Source organism: Rhipicephalus microplus, chromosome 5 (genome assembly GCF_043290135.1).
Source record: "Rhipicephalus microplus isolate Deutch F79 chromosome 5, USDA_Rmic, whole genome shotgun sequence".
Taxonomy (NCBI): domain Eukaryota; kingdom Metazoa; phylum Arthropoda; class Arachnida; order Ixodida; family Ixodidae; genus Rhipicephalus; species Rhipicephalus microplus.
Window position 1 is genome coordinate 39,101,755 of NC_134704.1, and position 12,638 is coordinate 39,114,392.

At 42.9% G+C, this 12,638-nt stretch overlaps 1 protein-coding gene and 1 long non-coding RNA gene across 2 annotated transcripts in view; one reads left to right on the forward strand and one right to left on the reverse strand.

Annotated features, from left to right (window-relative positions):
• The window catches only part of LOC142817740 (uncharacterized), a 174,103-nt gene extending 172,807 nt beyond the window's left edge, over nucleotides 1–1,296 (forward strand). Inside the window, exon 3 of the long non-coding RNA XR_012895333.1 lies at nucleotides 1,166–1,296. This is a non-coding gene — a long non-coding RNA (uncharacterized LOC142817740). The remainder of the gene's footprint in view (nucleotides 1–1,165) is intronic.
• Nucleotides 1–12,638, reverse strand: part of LOC142817739 (glutamate receptor ionotropic, kainate 2-like) — a 333,822-nt gene that overhangs the window by 305,338 nt on the left and 15,846 nt on the right. The gene's annotated exons all lie outside the window — the stretch shown is intronic.

Sequence of the window (12,638 nt, forward strand, 5' to 3'; positions counted from 1 at the left end):
AGCAAAACAGAATACTGATGAAGAACCAAGCGAATACCGATACGGTGTGTTTCGCCCGTTAGAGGAGCAGAGCAAGCACGGAATCTAATAGGTGTATTCTCTAAAATACGGAGTATTAGACAGCCAAATCACGTGATAAAATGTGGCTGCGAAACATCTCGGTTCTTCGAAGTAATGCGAAAACAGTGATGGCGATAGCGCATCCAGCGGCAATGACTGGTGACATGGGCACCTCCTAATGTCGTTAAATTAGGCTTCGTATCCTAAACAGTATTCATGGTCTTTCAAGCTAAGGTTCTGAGAGAATAGACTAAAAAAGAAAAAAAAATTGAAAAATATTGTTCTCTTTTGTGGAAAGCGCAAAAAAATAAATGAAGATCGCTCAGACACTGGGCATGGATTCTTCACAGTTATTTGAAAAAAAAAAGGCAAAACATAACAACTAGAACAGTAATAACTAAACAAATTCATAGCGGACACAATAAAATCCTGTAACAACATGTCAAAACAGTAGCATAGTAAATTTGTATAGTTATCTTTATCGCACTAACATGGAAGTAAGCAGCCAACGAAGGCATGGAAAGCACCAATTGAAATATGGTAACTGAGTGGTAAAGAGAAATAGCTTGTCAGTCGTTGGGGCCGAAACAGCAGCTAAAAATGTGTGTCAAATGCGAGACATGCCCTCTCACGGGACGGCTTTGTGCTCTTTCATAGTAGAGTGCCAAGTACTCTAAATCGTTCACTACTTTTTCTGAACACACACCAAGTGACGGCAGCAGTGGCTGTCGTTGCTGAGTCTATTGGTTATTTTTGTATGTACGACCTTGAATCTGTTAGCAAGCACCGTTTATGCCCTTAGCTACTAATCTGGTAAAGGTGACAAATGGCCTGGCGTATCACGCTACCTCGTACATGCTTACCGCTGACCAATAAACCCTCTCATGTTTTCTAACTGAATGAAACAGAATAAAATGACCGGGGGGGGGGGGGGGTGTTTCTATATCTTTTAGTTCTTCTGTTCTGAAATCATTACGCGTGAAAGGAGTCACAAAAGTAACAAAAAACACACAATGAAATAAAAATTCAGGTGTCCGTACCATAACCTCATAATGGGTAAACAGCCTGATTAACTATTTTTCTTTTTCTCTCGTTCTCCTTGTAGCACCGGTGAAAGCGAAACGGCTCTGATTGATTGGGGTTCAAGATGAAGGCGTGCCTACGCAGTCGGCATCGTGCTGTTTTGCCGCTACCTTAGCGGCCATCGACGGCCGTCGTCGTTCTACGCCGAGCAACATTCTTAAGCGGGGTGCGACGACCGCGAATCAACATTTCTGTGTGGTGTGAACAATAAAGCTCCGCGGACGTGCGGTGCTGTCTGTCCGACATCACGCTGAACTCGTCAGGCCAGACTTGCCCTGTCCTGGTGAGACAGGAACTGACAGTGAGCCATCGACTACAATGCAAGATCACCAAAGCAGTCAATGACCCACCACGTCCTCCTACATCGACGCCGGTAATTGTCCCTTAATATCCCTGGCGTGGCATTCATTATATGCCAGCAAGTGACGCTGCATTGGTAGAGACCTTTCCACCCCCCTGGAGAGGATAAGATGTGGGTAGAACCCACCGTTCCCATTAAACCAGGCGCACCAGAAGGCGTCCTGCTTTTTCTTTGAAAGTTGAGACTGCCAACATGTAAATACTCAGCACAAGGTATTTTTCTGTCTTCCACTCGTCCTCATGCCTGCTCAGAGTATGAGACCTACTCGCGTTCGTACCGGCCACGCAACCCCATTGTCCTAAAAGTTGTGGAAGTGGTGGGATACTGCGACAACCCGCTTCCTAGCAGTTGTGGAAGCGGCAGGATATCCAGACACCCCGTTCCTAACAGTGCCTAGTAAGTAATGACTCGCGTACCAGTGCGGGCACCGGAACGTGAGCTCAACCGTTCATGTTCATATATAAAATGATAAAACTTGACAACGAAAAATGACAACTGACCTCAATAACGAATCAGAATGCCACTTCAAAAACGGCCGATCACTGAAAAGTCGTGAGTGACGTAATCGTAGCTGCACCTTTTAGGGCTGCATGTCTGTACCCGGTCGGCACCAAAGTTTTCATGGAATTTTTATACATTGACCACTTCGCAGGGTTATGGAAGAATTGATCATTTGACTATCTCCTTGTAAATTTCTTGGGGCCTTTGAAGGCTGTTTCTCTGTGTTAGGAGACTAAAAGTACCTATGCACTGAAATGCGGCTCCTATCTACACTGTTCTAACAACGGCGAAATTTCTCTGTCCACTTGCCCTGTTGTGAACGCTAATACGTGACGATGTTCAACAGGAGCTTCTATTGCACCGCGATTCAGCCCGTCGACTTCATTCTACTTGGGTGATGCAAGAAGTACACAATAAAGTCGACTCCAGAGAGAAAGAGAAACGAGAAAAAAGGAAGGCAGGGAGGTTAATCAGATGCTAGTATCCGGTATGCTACCCTCCACTGGGGTTGGGGAATAGGGGGTTGAAAGAGAAAGGGAGAGTTAAAAATAAATAAGAAAAAACACAGACACACACGCACACACAAAATCAGTCCACTCAGAGGCGTTCCAACAGGTGAGTAGTTCGTAAGAAGCCCAGTAGCGCTTGCACTGCTTTCTTCTGTGACGATGAGTCATGACGATGGCGCAGTATACTTTCTTCTGACAGCGGCTGGTCATCTAACCTGTTTAGTTTATTAGAAAGGTGTTGTCTTTCCAGGTTGTATTTCGGGCACTCACACAGGATAAGTAAAGTTGTTTCTTCATCGTCGCAGTGTGCACAGCCGGCGGTGTCGGCCATATCTATGCGGAACACGTACGCACAGGTAAATGCGACTCCCAACCATAGTCCGCACAGAGCAGTAGTGTCGCCTCATCGAATTTTTGTTGGAAGCTGCATGCTTAACGTTGGATCAAGGAATTGTAATCTTGCATGCGTAATAAGAGGCTCATTCCAAAGAGCCATCGAGCGTTGGCGAGCAAGAATGCGGAGCCTCCTAGCAGCGACCGTCCTTGAGAGAGGTATTGACTGGTCGTTGTCTTCTGTATGGGCTGAACGGGCAGCTTGATCAGCTCGTTCGTTACCTCTGAGTGGACTGACTTTGTGTGTGCGTGTGTGTCGGTGTTTTTCTCTTATTTATTTTTTAACTCTCCCTTTCTCTTTCAACCCCCTATTCCCCAACCCCAGTGTAGGGTAGCATACCGGATACTAGCATCTGGTTAACCTCCCTGCCTTCCTTTTTTCTTGTTTCTCTCTCTTTCTCTGAAGTCGACTCCAGTATCCTCAAAGAAATTCGCCATCTGACCATGATAGTACTTTTTTACGATTAAAATGCACTACATTTACCAGCAAACGTCAGTTTAGTTTTGCAGTGAAGGAGTGGACGCGGTATTTCATCAGTCATAAAAGCTGTAGCAGTACCCAAAAAAAAAGGTGCTCTTCAATGTTACCTTTTGCAGTAAGCAAAATAAGCATCACCGAGACAAAGTTTCCTTCAATAAAAACGCTTTTATAGCACCCAACAATTAGAAACGTTCAAGCAAACAGCAATTTTTAGATTTAAAAAAATACAAACCAATTTAAAAGAAACGGTGAACTAATCCAAGTAGGTAAATTGTATTCTGAAAATTTTATTATTACTAAATTTGGCGTAATAGGTTTATTATTAGAGAAGAAAATCAAGGTCAAGGTTAAAATTTTAAATATCGCGCAGAAATAGCCTCACATAACGTCACGAATTTCAATGTTTATATTTTTTTTGTATTTGGCTACATTCGCTGAACTAAACTTGCGGATGTCCGCTGTGGTAGAACAGTAGTTATGGTACGCGGCCGCTCTCCCAAAGGTTGCGGGTTCGATCCCAGCCGTGGTGTTTGCATTTTGACAGAGGCGAAATGGTATAGAGGCCCATGTACTGTGCGATTTCAGCGCACGATAAGAAAGAGCAGATGATCGATATTTCCGTAGCCCTCCGCTACGGCACCTTTCACACTGATATCGTGGTTTCGGAACGTAAAACCCCAGATATTGTTAAATTTTCTGAAAGTTGATATATCAAGTCCATGGCACCCTCCGTGGGCGATGTACTTCATTTTTACTTATTTGAAACTACGTACGGCCCTCACTTTTCAGGCACTTAAGTTCAACTTATGCGCACTCTATCTTGCTCATCATTGGCTACCAGACTTACAAAAACAAGTTGCGTTCACATATGTGGACATTGCGCGTAAAGAAGGTGTTTCGAAAACAGTGAACGTTCTCAAGGAAAAGGCAACCCTAATACCAAACAGCCCAGTACTAAGTAACTGTGCTCTGCTACATTCTCAATTTTAAGAACCGCGTTAAGTGGCACTGACATATTCAAAAAGTGCCCGGTGACGTATGTTATTTCTCCAAGAGTGGCTCGGAGACCGCTTACCAACACTGTTAAAATATCGAACGTCGCAACCGAGCTACTAAGCTTCATAGGTACCGAAGGCAGAACGCGTTGCTACGCAGAAACACTGCTCACGGTTCTAAGAGAAAACAACTATAGCGTTGATTGGGAGCAGTCAGTCGCCGCGGTTGTTTACGTTTCATCAGAGCACCACCTAATTCGGGCACAGATTGCTTCGCTCCAGACGCAATTTTAAGGGCAGATTGTTTACTCAAAGGCGGCGCTAACAGCATCGCGTTAACGCCGACGCACCCTCAACCTTTAATCTCGCTTAGAGGTCGCTCGAGTTAGTTAAAGTTACAGTACGTGATGAAAATCAATACCTGTACACTGGGCGCGGATCGCAGGTTGATGAAGAACAAGCGTGACATCATTTCGATGCGCTGCGAGAGACCTTTCTGGCAGGTAATGATTGATCATACAGCGGTTGAGAGTTTAAGCAAAAAGGAAGCTTGATAACGCAGGCAGCTTAACCGTGATGACTACCGAATTTTTACCCGAGACACCGGTAAAATAAAGGAGAAAATTTTCGAAGACAGGGAGGCGTCTACACATTTAGGAGCGGTTGTCCAGTTCTGGCCATTAGAAGAAACGTGACGCATTTTTTCATGGCTTTTCACACGACAGAGGTACACGTTCGCAATATTCTTTTTATCAACCATGGTGGTATACTGGTTACGGTGCTCAGCTTTTCACCCGAAGGTTGCTTTTCACCCGAAGGTCGTTACCCGATGTCAGCGCATGTTACAGAACACCAGATGGTAGAATTTCTCGACACCTTCCACTATGGCGCGCCTCATAGTTAACAATATCGTGGTTTCGGCTCATAAAACCATGGACAATAATAGAATCTTTTTAAACATGCGACGGTATGTTGCCTCAGTGATTGAGGCTAATAAACACATGGTAGAGCATCGAAGGACGTGAAGCAAGTGAGAAATAATGTCTTTTTCGAGGGAGCGTTTGCTGAAATGCGTTGTGGTATTAGTAGGGTACTGATGACCCTCGGAAAAAATAACAACGGTAAAATTCACGCCAATGCCGCGGCAAGGTAACCTTCACCGACGGAGGTGGCAGCGAACAACTACACAGCACTCCTGCTGAGCTTACCTATTATATGCGGTGTGAAGTTCTGTCCGTTTTGAGAAGAGGTGGGGTGAGGAAAGAAGAAGTGAGCGAGATGGCCTGAGTAGACTATAGTGTTTGAAAAAAAGATACGCTGCAAGAAATACGTACGTGACTGGCGTGCGTCCAGTCTCTGGAATATTCTTTTATAGTTTTTTAAGCCAGATTATAAGTTTTAAAATAGGTTGTATATTTTTCTGATGTTTTTTTTATTAAAGAGCTTTGTCTCTCTTATTTTCTCTCTCCTGTTGGACCGAGTTGTGTTTTTTTCTTCTTTTCGCACACGCCTTTGTGCAGGAATGATGTTGTGGTACGTTTGCTATTGTAGACATTTTCCCATCTCTGATGCGTGCACCTGTCACAAGATTTATTCCCGAAAATCAATCTTGCTTTATCGCAAAGCACGCTTAATAATCAGAATAGGCCGCAAATCAACTAATACCAGTCAGTGCCAGTACCACATTCTGTTCATCCACTACATTGCAAGCTTATCAATAAGCTTGACTTATGCATTTGTTATAAAAGAATAGAAGGTCTTTCAGCAGTGGAAATACACAAGAAGTGACTTGATTTGAAGAGCGAGTCCTGCGAAATTCGGCAGACCCGACGTATCTTGGGAATCAACGTTATGCGAAGCATGTGGAGGGAATGTGACCAGGTTCAAATTTTGTATGGAGTGACATGTTATGGAATTATGCTTAATATATTCACAAATGTTGTACGCACAAACATATGTTGAACAGTTGCAACCAGTTGATCGCACTCAGTGCCCAACGATGCCCACGGGAACATGAATATAAGCAACCCCACAAGCGATGAGCTGATAGGAAGAGCTGGTGCTCGCGAGGATTGTAGCCATGGACGCTGCTACATAAATCAACTTCAGCGTATGGCACCTAACGACGATTGATGTTCACCCGACGTGAAAGTTGTATCAAAGGAGTACTGATCTAATGTTTAAAAACTTTTAAACCCAGCACTTCGACCACAGTTGTCGTTTCACGAACATTAGAGCCTATTAGAAAAGAAGTTCTGAGACATGGCGTAGCTCTGTGGTAAGATGCTTGACTTCCACACAGAATGCTTGTGTTCGATTCCAGCTGGAACCCTGGCATTTATTCTTTGCATTCTTCGGGTCGAAGCTATCTATTTCGGGTATTTATTAATGCTCGCGCGTAAAAATTACCCATAAGTATTCTCGCCGTTCCAGGGTAGATACTAGGTGTCAATCACCTGCGGCACATACCTGCCTGCTGGTATGTGCCACTGTCTGGCGGCAAGTGTTTGACGACGTGCGTGATTAGATTGGTACATTATTAATGTTTTGAGCAGCGCGTCATACTTCAAACTATTTTACCCTCTCATACTAAGTTTCGTTCACGCCAAGTTGAGCGGGTGATCACTATAACACCCAGACGTAAGCGGATAGATAGATAGACAAAAACACGCCAGAAGTGCTTGGAGTCCGCCAAGAAATGCTTCGCATTAACAAAAAGTTTAACATCAAGATTTTTTGTTTCAATCATATTTTCGAAAACTCTCAGTAAGATGCAAAGAGTGCTCGCGTTGTGTGCGTGCTGTTATAGGCTTTCGTTTATTATTATTTTGTCCTTTTCGTTTAAAGTGTACGGAAAATAGGGAAAGACAACAAACGGGCGCATTGAAAGTCAGAAGAGGCCCTACTAAGTTGCGAGCCAGAAGATAACACAGAACAAAGATTTAAAAAAAGGTGTGCGCCAAGGTGACAACTGCTTATGCAGTGGTGGCAATAAATGAAATAAATAAATAAAAAGAGCAATGACGCTAGACAGGTCGCTTTCTGTACATAACGGGCGAAGCCGGAAGCGCACCCCAACGGATATATCCATCGGCTGTGACGGCTGCGCTAGAACGCGGAACCTGATCGGGCCTAGATGAAAAGCCGGAGGAGACACCTGTGGCGAAGCTTCCGCCCGTTCGAGCTTGAAAGGAACAGGGGGAGGAGGTGAAGGAGAGGAGTAAAGGAAAAGAAGTGGAAGGGTGGTGCGACGTGCCGGCGCGAACACAAGACGGACGGTGGCAGCGGTAACCCAGGCCGCCTGAGTTAGGGCTCCCGCACGCAACCTCTGCTACTGTTGACAATCCTTTTTCTCCGAGGCAAATTCATGCCGCATCCTCTTCTCTCCCACTCTTTCCTCTCCCTTTCTCTCTGGTACTCCCTTTCTCTCAAAGCTCGGTCTTCTTACCTCGGTTTCTCACCCGGGTTTGAGAACGGGCTGGCTCCAAGAAGCCGCTGCCGTGGCCTCTTCGACCTTACTTTGCGCGAGGAGATAAGAGGAGAACCCCTTCGAGAAGAGCTACGTCCCCCGCGTAGAAGCGAAGTTGATCGAGGAAGAGAGTAGGGGATGGTAGAAACCCTATCTGAGAATAAATTTTCCTTTCCCAGTCTCGTACATTGCTCGCCCTTTGCTTACACTTTTTGCTTCAAGTCTTGATAAAATAGGAGCACTGTTACGCAGACCAAAAAAGGATGCTCAAATGGTGCTGATAGAGCGCCCACGCGTTTATTTTCATAAATCGCTTTTCTTCTCTTCTTTTCATCTCTTCGATTTCAAAGCTTGTCTTCTTCCGCGATGATCACAACAAAATAGAGAAGCGCGGAGGCGATTTAGGTTTATGTGGCCCACCGCAGGATGTTCTCGCGAAACGATCGCCTCGAGCATGTAGTAGAACGAACCTCACTCGTTCTTGCCCTTCTATGTGAATGTTCTATCTCTGCGCTTTTACCGGTGTAGCGTAACACAAAAAATTGTCAGAGAAGAAGAATTCTCACCAATATTTTAGTGCTGAAAGTAACTGAGATGGCGTTCATATACCCAGGCTTCATCAGGATGCATTTTTTTAAATTTTATTCACTCTACTTGACGGCATACTTTTTCTCGGAGCAAAGACGGAATAAGTACGCAGATATGATGTATATGTACGCACATGAGCAACTCACCGCTTCTTCATGATAGATAGATAGATAGATAGATAGATAGATAGATAGATAGATAGATAGATAGATAGATAGATAGATAGATAGATAGATAGATAGATAGATAGATAGATAGATAGATAGATAGATAGATAGATAGATAGATAGATAGATAGATAGATAGACAGACAGACAGACAGACAGACAGACAGACAGACAGACAGACAGACAGACAGACAGACAGACAGACAGACAGACAGACAGACAGACAGACAGACAGATAGATAGATAGATAGATAGATAGATAGATAGATAGATAGATAGATAGATAGACAGACAGACAGACAGACAGACAGACAGACAGACAGACAGACAGACAGACAGACAGACAGACAGATAGATAGATAGATAGATAGATAGATAGATAGATAGATAGATAGATAGATAGATAGATAGATAGATAGATAGATAGACAGACAGACAGACAGACAGACAGACAGACAGATAGATAGATAGATAGATAGATAGATAGATAGATAGATAGATAGATAGATAGATAGATAGATAGATAGATAGATAGATAGATAGATTAGGTAAGCACATGCTTTCGGATGGCGATTTAGTGTTTTTGACCATTTAATTGCTTGGTAAACGAGTAACCAGTTTAAGTCAGGAGAGCAAACACAGATGGTATGGAGCAAACATAGACAGTCATCCTGTTTGTTCTTTTAGGAAAGTCATAAAGCAAATGCTTAAATATTTAAGCAATTTAACATATAGAAAGAGAGTGACAAGAAAGAAAGAAAGCAAACATCACTGACAAAGTTTAAAACTTATTGAAAGAGGATTACAGATAAGGCAAGAGAGGGTATTAAGTTGATGGCCTAATTAGGTGCAGGTGATTTGCACTGCCAACGGAAACTCACGGCGCTGTGCTTCGCCGTTTTCTGAACACCATTGCCAGATCTTTTTCAGCGCTTTTCAACGTTTATTATTTTTCTTTTATTTTTTGCGTATCCTCCTAACTAAAACGTCCCTTTGAATAGCTCGTTAACTCTAATGTAGCTTAATTTGTAATATACGCGCATTTATCAAATGGCAATAAAGTTAAATACACCTAGCTTGAAGAAGGACTGTGTTATCACCTTTTTATTATTATAAACCTGAATAAATAAAATTTTCCCGAAGGGATAGCATCGAATGCTTTTCTGTCAGACGAAATGAAAAACTGCAAAAACATATTGTGAACGTTCACAGAGAGTAAGGAATAAGCTAAAAGAAACATTGCAGACAGCTGACTATTCGCATATTCAATACAGGGGCAACAGAGGTGTGACAAAATGTTAGCGCTAATAGAAGAAAGAAGGATAATAATTATTACTTACTATTTCAAAAGAGACCTACAGAGACCCTATTTCCACTTCATATGCGTAAGGATGGCACAAAGGCAAATTTTTGTAATGCTTCCCCAAGAGTATTTCACACACCTTTTTTTTTTCACGCGTAATTTCATTAAATGACCACGTTAACGTCTGTTGAAAGTAATAAATGCACACAAAGCCAGAAGCTTTTGAAGCCATCGATCATCGACTAATCCTCGTCAGTTATGACGCCAGTCATAGCAATCTCTGAGGCAGTCTAACGCCGTGAGTGTACTTCATCTAAAATATTACAGGCAGCGTGAGAATTTGTTTGCTGCATTTGTTTGCTGCACAGTGTTAAAAAGCTGACTTCGCAGAAATTATGGCATCGGTGTCGGCATCAGCGTCGGTGTCCATGGTTGTGAGCTAAAACTCGTCTTGTCCGCGACCACAAAAATGAGAAAATCTAAATAAATTATTCAATTCGCTTCTTTTCGTTGCTTACGCAACAAAAAGAAGCGATTGTTTCGCTCTGCCAAGAGAGCAGACAGACCCAGCCGTTGGTCCGAGTACCAAAACGCTAACGCCGAATACCTCCATGAAGTTGCTAATGCAAAAAATGCTTACTTTAACGTTACTCTTCCCTCTTATCTACAAAACAATCCACGAAAATTTTGGTCTCTTGTGAACGGTAACAAAAACAAGATAGTGCAATTAACACACTGTGGCGAACCTGTTCCAAATAATGAATGTTGCAAGCTTTTAAACGATGCATTTTGTTCAGTTTTTCTGCGCAGTTTTTCGTCTTCTCTTCCAACAGCCCCTAGCCATAATTTTTTTCCTATGGACTATATTGTATTAGATTGGGTAGGAGTTAGAAAACTGATCAACAACTTGAATATGTCTTCTTCTGCGGGTCCTGATGCCAAAAATTCCAAAATATTGAAATGTACAGAGTTGTACTCATCACTAATTATTTCGAAGATTTTTCATCAGTCTTTGCAGTGTTCATCCCTTCCTGGCGACTGGAAAAAGGGCAAGGTGGTTCCGGTTCACAAATCAGGTAACACTAATTCACCGGAGAACTACCGTCCCATTTCATTGACAACCATTCCATGTAAAATGTTAGAGCACATAATATATTCACATTGAGTTAGTTTTCTCGAAGAAAATTCCTTTTTCAACAACTGTCAACACGGCTTCAGGAAGATGGTGTCATGCGACACCCAGCTTTTGTCCTTTACTAACGACCTGTTTGTTAACGCTGATCAAGGTTTCGATACTGACTGCATTTTTCTTGATTTTGCGAAAGCTTTTGACACTGTATCTCACGACTTACTAATTCTGAAGCTTACCAAACTCAACATTGACCCTAATGTTCTCTCTTGGATTAAAGACTTTCTTTCTAACCGAACCCAGTACGTAACCGCTAATGACTGTTTATCCCCCTCTTGTGCTGTAACGTCTGGCGTACCTCAAGGGCCGTTGCTCTTTCTTATTTACATTAACGATCTTCCCGCCTGCATCACTTTTTCAACCATTAAACTCTGTGCTGATGATTGTGTATTGTATCTGAAAATTTCTATCCCCGCTGACACCTTGAAACTTCAAACCGATCTTAACAACCTATCCGAGTGGTGCAATAAATGGCTCATGCGTCTTAACGTGTCCAAATGCAAATACATGCGATTTCGCGTCGTGATAATACTGCTAACACGTGCACGTATAGTCTTCATGCCGCTTCTTTATCACACGTCGATTCATATAAATACCTCGGTCTTCATATCACAAATAATCTGTCTTGGCAGATGCATGTTGACTATGTAACTAACAACTCTAACCGCATGCTCGGATATTTACGTCGCAATTTTTCATCTGCACCTTCATCACTAAAACTAACTCTTTACAAAGCGCTAGTACGTCCGAAATTAGAATACGCATGCGCCATCTGGGATCCTTCCAAACATACTCTAATCCTCGCCCTCGAATCGATTCAAAACCGCGCAGCTCGTTTTGTATTTTCTAACTACTCCCGCCATTCTAGCGTAACTGCAATGAAGATGTCGCTAAACTTGCCTGATCTGTCGTTGCGTCGTAAATGTTCTCGGCTTTCACTTTTTCACAAAATATTTCATCACAACCCCATTTTAAAAGAACAGCTTTTCACAAACCCCCCCCTACATTTCATCCCGCTTGGATCATGGTTTAAAAGTTGGTGTGCCATCTAGTCGAACTAATCTTTATTATGACTCTTTCATTCCACGAACAAGCAGGGACTGAAACCACCTTCCCGCCGCCATCGCCTCCATCACAGATGTAAATAACTTCAAGGTCATCACCCACCAAGAAGTGCTTTGAATGTATTGTTGCGCGTTTTAGTTATGAAACCCCACTCCTTTCTGTAATGCCCTCGGGCCCTGAAAGTAAATAAATGAAATGAAATGAAATGAAATTAAACCTTCCTTGTCTAAGTGAGGCTCGAACCGAGGCCGTCTACGTGGCGAGCAGGTGTACTACTACTGAGCCACGAAATTTGCTGAAACTGCTTCGGAAAAAAAACAAACTATGCGAGTCTCGTGAGTGTGACTGCGTGGAAGAGGCGTAGAACCAAGCCAGGCCTCAAGAGATGTGAATTGAGCAACGAGTAGGTGTTTTAACAGCCCACTGCTTAGGGAGCACTCAGACATAAGTAGTTATCATCATCATCAGCAGAAC